The sequence below is a fragment of the Carassius auratus genome, chromosome 3, assembly GCF_003368295.1.
Source record: "Carassius auratus strain Wakin chromosome 3, ASM336829v1, whole genome shotgun sequence".
NCBI classification, from domain to species: domain Eukaryota; kingdom Metazoa; phylum Chordata; class Actinopteri; order Cypriniformes; family Cyprinidae; genus Carassius; species Carassius auratus.
Genome location: NC_039245.1, coordinates 29,140,944 through 29,147,768, shown reverse-complemented (window position 1 = coordinate 29,147,768; position 6,825 = coordinate 29,140,944).

The window sequence follows — 6,825 nt, the reverse complement described above, 5'->3', positions numbered from 1 at the left end:
TACAGTTTTTCTCTTCCAGCAAAACAGTCAAACCAGAGCGAGCGGTTGTGAGTGTGGATGGGGGTAATGGCGCGTTGTTGTTTTTTTTGAGCAACTGGGATGGTGCCCCGCTGGGAGTTGGTGCCCTATGCCAGCTGCGTACTCTGCATGTAGGGAGCAGCGGTACTGCTAAGGAGCAAAATCTGCATTTAAGCTTATAAAAAATAAAGATTTGAAATGTAATAATTTTTCGCTATCGACTGATGATTTCATTAAACAGTCATGCCCTTAGTTATAAATACAATCTCCTTCTGATTAGCTTTTGCAAGTGCCAAATTATGCTTTCTTAGTGTGTCTTCAGTTTCACTATATCTCCTTTCCCATCCAACAACTGGTTGTGAAATCAGTCTATTTAGACACAGAAAGTGGCTGGAATTTGAAGTTTACATATTTTTCTATATAATAATATATATAAACATAAAAAAAAAAAAATCCCAAGCTTAATCATTTTCAAGTCAAGTGTCAACTAAATTACTAACTGAAATTAAAGAGAGTCCACTTCCAGTTACAACATATCAACACATCACACACTCTTGCAGTTTAAATCTAGATTAAAGACCCTTAAGATCTCTTTAACCTGGTTTACACATAACATACTAATTATGCTTATATCAAAATCCGTTAAAGGATTTTTATGCTGCATTAATTAGGTAAACCGGAACCGGGAACATTATTCCCATAACACCCGATGTACTTGCTACATCATTAGAAGAATGGCATCTACGCTAATATTTCTCTGTTTCTCTCTTATTCTGAGGTCACCGTAGCCACCAGATCCAGTACATATCCAGACCAGATGGTGGATCAGCACCTAGAAAGGACCTCTACTGCCCTGAAAGACAGCGGAGACCAGGACAACTAGAGCCCCAGATACAGATCCCCTGTAAAGACCTTGTCTCAGAGGAGCACCAGGACAAGACCACAGGAAACAGATGAATCTTCTGCACAATCTGACTTTGCTGCAGCTGGAATTGAACTACTGGTTTTCGTTTGGTCAGAGGAGAACTGGCCCCACAACTGAGCCTGGTTCCTCCCAAGATTTTTTTCTCCATTCTGTCACCGATGGAGTTTCGGTTCCTTGCCGCTGTCGCCTTTGGCTTGCTTAGTTGGGGTCACTTCATCTACAGCGATATCGTTGACTTGATTGCAAATAAATGCACAGACACTATTTAACTGAACAGAGATGACATCACTGAATTCAATGATGAACTGCCTTTAACTATCATTTTGCATTATTGACACACTGTTCTCCTAATGAATGTTGTTCAGTTGCTTTGACGTAATGTATTTTGTTTAAAGCGCTATATAAATAAAGGTGACTTGACTTGACATAAAAGAAACCCTGCTCACACAACTTCACAAGCTCTTTAAGATTTGGCAAATCTGGTGTTTGATATCTAGCATCTCTATGTCGTTGGGATAAAATCCAAATATGGACCTCAATGGAATCTGCATAGTTGATGTTGAGAAAAACAATTCCAATAGAATCTCTGAATACAACCATGAACTACTTACTAGTAATATGTCCTTTAGATAGAGCTACAAGTAAATAAATTCCAGAAAAACAATCACGGTTTATAGATTTAAAGGATTACTTTTAAAGTTTCAGTTGAAATACTTTGTTCTTTCCAAGCAGATTTTGCTGAAGACAGTTTAAGCGGAACGTAAACACATGGTTTAGCAATGGTTTGTTGAAGACTAAATATGAAAATACCACCTCTTTTCAGAAGCCAATATCAAATGTCTCCAAGTAATATTTGCGTATCTGATTCCAATTCCTAACTACTGAAAAAATACTTTTACTTTACAATAACATTTAGGTTAAACAACCCAGTGGTAACACTCATATTAGCCTTGTGTGCCTTCCTCATCCGCTGGTAGGCCTGTCCTCACCCAAACAAACTCAGAGCTCCAGTCTCAGCCATCACCTCCCCTTCACAGCTTGGCTTCCATCCATGACGATTCATGAGAAGCAGTGCCCAAACTCCCACAGTCCTGGCCTTTGTAAACACATGAGACATGCATGAGACATGCACATGAGACATGCTCAATGCAATACCCATTGATAGCCAAGGGAAAGGGTGAAGTTCAAATAGAATACTAGACATTGATACAATCCACTTGAGTTAAAAGAAGTAATGGTTGCCCCAACTAGGGTTGGGTGATGTCAACAAATTTGGCATCGGACGATGTCTACAGTGAAACATCGGAATGTGTGGATTCTTACTAATGACATTACAACCAATGATTCCTAACACTGTGTCTACACCAGATGCAAGCGGAGGGGTGCAGCGCAACAAAATACTATATAACCACCGATTTATAATAGAGATTAATTATATATAAATATATAAATAGATGCTGTGTGGCGTGACACCACAAATCCCTGACAGTCAACTGCTACCACATTCTATTTATGACGTGTTGACAGAAATTTCTAATTAATTTTCAATGGACGATGGAATCGTCTATCGGTCCTAGCCCCAACAATTTCAGACTTATCACCAATAATGGAAGATATTTTTCATTTATCATTATTAGTCGATATACTAGATATTTAATTGTGCCTACCGTGCCTATTAATTTAATGTAATCAATTTATCTTTACCAATTTAATAACACTCTTAAATGCAATCTTTAGCAGATTAATACCCATTTTTCATACAGTACATTATAATAATGCGATTCTTTGATTTACTTCTAGAATTTAAAAGGAGTGATTTTAGTTTTTAATTTTAAGACAAAATTTCCCTACAGCAGCTAATGAACTGGAAGTCTTGCACATTTTGGGTTTTAAAACAGCTTAATACTGCTAATACAAGGACACAATCTATTACAAAATCTATGTTTATCTGTGTTCTTTAAAAATTACCATTCACCAATGAATCCTTAAAAATGTCACCATTTCCAGAAAAATATTAAATAATGAGATATGATTTCTGAAGGATCATGCGACACTGAAGACTGAAGTAATGATGCTGAAAATTCAGCTTGATATCTTCACAGGAAAAAGCTACAGGTTAAGTAAAAAAAAAATTAAAAAAAAAACAGCAGTAGTGTTACCCCTGTGCTACAGTTAAACATATTTCAGTACATGCATTAGCTTGGAAATTTGACATCTGACACACTTGACACATTCTGTTGAGCAACATTAATAACCTGTCATCTCACTCCGAACTACAAGCGGTCCCAAACAACTGAATATTTAGGCAGGGACATCAATAAATAATGATTTTGTTCTAAAAGCAAGGCTGCCTTTGTTACTTTTAATGGAAACAGACAATCAAAAGTAAATATTGTGAGATGAAATGAAAAGTAGGACAAAGTTCACAGATAAAGCACATCAAGGAAACCTCAACTGGGACATCAGGAGTAAGCTTAACCCCTAACTAGTGGCCAAACGAGATGACAGCTCTACTTAATTCCAATCCAGTGAACAAACGGCATTCAGTGGACAGCAGGTGTCCCCTCTCTCTCTCTTTCTCTCTCTCCCCAATCCTCAGCTGTGCTGTTTGTAATCATTCACTAAGAGCACTTTGACTCAAAGACAAATGCTACAGAGAACAGGCTGCTAGAACAAGCTGCTTGAACGTCCTGTCTATTTTAAACGTGCATGATTTTGTTTGGATTTCTTTTTCTTCAGTGATTGAGTAAAGGGTTGATCAAGGGGTTTAGAAGTCTGTGATAACAGTCAGAAAATTATAAAAAATATCCAGAAATATCCCATTTAAAGGTGTCATATAATGCTTTTTTTTTTTTTTTTAAGATCATTAGTTATTGTATTTGGAGTAACAGAATATGTTGACCTGTTTTAATGTTCAAAAAACAATTTTTTAAAATACTGTACATTATTGTAGGTCCTCTATGCCCAGCCTCTCTGAAACGCATTGTTTTCTACGAGTCCCTCCTTCTGACAAACGCAATCTGCTCTGATTGGCCAACTGACCCAGTGCATTGTGATTGGCCGAACACCGCAAGCACTCAACGGAAATGTAACACCCCTTTCCATAATCGCGAGCTACATCTGTCAAAATAAATGTAAAGGGAGTTAATAATGTCCTTAGTTTTACCAGTTCAAGTTCAAGCCCGAAAAGGGGAACAGAGAGTCGTGTGATAGACAGTGATGAAGCTCGTATGTGTTTGCAGTACACAAGCCATAGACGGTTAAGACAGCTCGCGCTCTCTCTCTCACTCACACACACACAACATTTGAACAGTCAATAGCAAATACTTAAACTAATAACAAGACATACTTACAGTAACTGATTCAGAAGCACCAGATTAAGAGATAATTACCCCTTCTCCTAGGTTCACGAAACTGATTTTCCTCTATATTAATTAAACAAAATTTTAACATTTTAATAATTTACTTCCTTTCAAAAAAAATTAAAAATGCTTGGCAAACTGATGCTGCACAAGGGTACTCTTTAAAAATGATGCAGTAAAACTAGTGGTTAGGACTTCCTCGTCATCCATGCAGATGAGCTTTTGGACAGTTCATGAAGTTCTTTGTAATTCTATATGCACCTGATGTCAATGGCAATCTGACAGGATGAGGTTAGATCCCTTAACACAACTGTAAAAAACAACAACAACAAAACATCATGTGTTTCAGCTTGTGCTTGCCATGCTGTTTTAAGACAATTTTCCAATGTTGATGCTTGGAAAGTCACAGGTAAAATATTTTGAAACAGCTGATAGTCTATCCTGGGCTTTATGACCTAGAAAGACTGAATTCTCTGCCTTCACCTCTGCTCTCCATCTCAGCTGCTTTCCTGAGTAACTTTCATCATCTCTGTGCCTGAAGACCAGCAGGGACCAAGGATCAAGTCGCCCATCAGCTTGAAAATTCTGTTTCTAAATTAATCTACTAATTTTTGCCTTGATCTACTTCCTCAACACTTCTAACTGAAAGAGAAGTGATTCTCATCATCACATGAACACGTACAGCAGCCCTAAAACATGTTTATAGACACTTTTGGACACATAGGCTAAGTCAAACTTACGTTCTGTTGCAATTCATTAAAATAACCAAATCTAAAAGCAAGTGCCACCTGTAAACTAACCAACTTAAACTTACCTTTTTTGCACCTGCTTTGACCTAAACACTGTTGAGATGATATTTAAAACTGTCTAAAATAAGCACTTGAACATACACTGACCATCCATAAGACATCAAATCACTACTATGTACAAAGACCACCTTGAATAACCCCCTTATAGTTGCAACAAATTATGATAATGTTGCTATAGCTCTGGAACTGTATTGTACCACCTGAGCGATGGTGATGGTCAAGCACAATTACTACTTCTTTACATTAGAATTCAAAGTTACCAACTGGTTTCACCCAAAAACACTCCATAAAGCGAACAACAGTGAAGGCCAAACTTGATTTAAGGAGCTTTGATTAGAGGTATTGTCACCAGGCTTATGGCACTCCTGGCTTCCCGTTTGGCCATCTGTTTTCTCTATGACGAAAAGAGTATAGTCAAGTAGTTGAAAGGGTGCTCCGAAGCCTACTTTCTGCTTTCATCAGCCAAGCCTGGATGTGTTCAGCATTAACGAGATGCGAGTCTCAACAATAATAAAGTCATTATAAAGACTAAATGGTGTTTGTTACCTTTTTTTGGCACTAAGAAAAATTCACGCTCTGTGTAATCCCTTTAAGAGATAAGCTCCCACTAACTATTGAGCTAAAATGAACAGTTCATTCTATTGCTCGAACTCAACAGGCAAAGAGGTGTCTCTGGGTTTGTTAGTGCGTTTCAGTCCTCCTAGAAAGTTGTATTTACAAATGTATATTTGTACATTGTACATGCTTAATTACTAATGTGCATACGGAGTTTGTTATTTTAATATCAATTGCTTAACACATTAAGCCATGCTAAGCATTGTCTTTATAATGGATTTCTAAGGGGAAAACATTTATGTAAAAATCTTGTCTTTCTACTTGGATGACAGTGCCATTATCTTAGTAGTAGATTGAGTTTATGGCAATAATTAATGAAAAGAAAAGTTTTTTTTCCCCCTGGTCGTTGTTTTAGAACATTAAGCCATATTAAGCGTTTATGTCTCCGTAAATACAACCTTAGCAACATGAACTTGAACACGGTGTTCATTACTGAGCTGGAAAGCCGCAAATGGAAAATCTGGAATGATTACAGAACTCTTTGAGCAAAAGACGAAATACCTGTCGTTCTACTCCAGTTTGGGTTTGCTAGGTGACTTTTGTAACTAATTTAGTTTGGCTGAGAAGAAATAGCCTACATCAACTAACCAGATCGATTTACGTCTCAAACAAAGGTTAAACAAAATCACTTAACTCACAAGTATAAAAGCAAAACTTAGTCATGTCATACTGAATATCAGTGAGGCTGTTATAACAGCTTACAGCTGTGCCTATATTCACAATAACAGCACCCTTGCTTTTGTGACAGTGCTTAGAATGGAGTACAATCGGTATCATGTAGCCTTTCAACACCACACATTTCCAAACAGCATTTGATCTACACGTGTTGCTGGATCAAACAGCAGATGTGTGACTGTAATGCAAGGGCTTACCTGCTGGTATGAAGAGTCCTCTGGGCGAAAGTCACTGCTGGTTTGCTCAAACTGCAGATTAAAGTGAGGCAGTCTGTGGAGAAGGTTAACCCACCACGGAGGAGAGTAATTTACAACGGCTGCCATAATCTTTATGACAATAACACTCCGACTCGAGAGAAACTAAAGCAGGAAGTTGTCGAAAACTTCTGTCAGGGTTAACACAAAATCATTAGATTATAAAG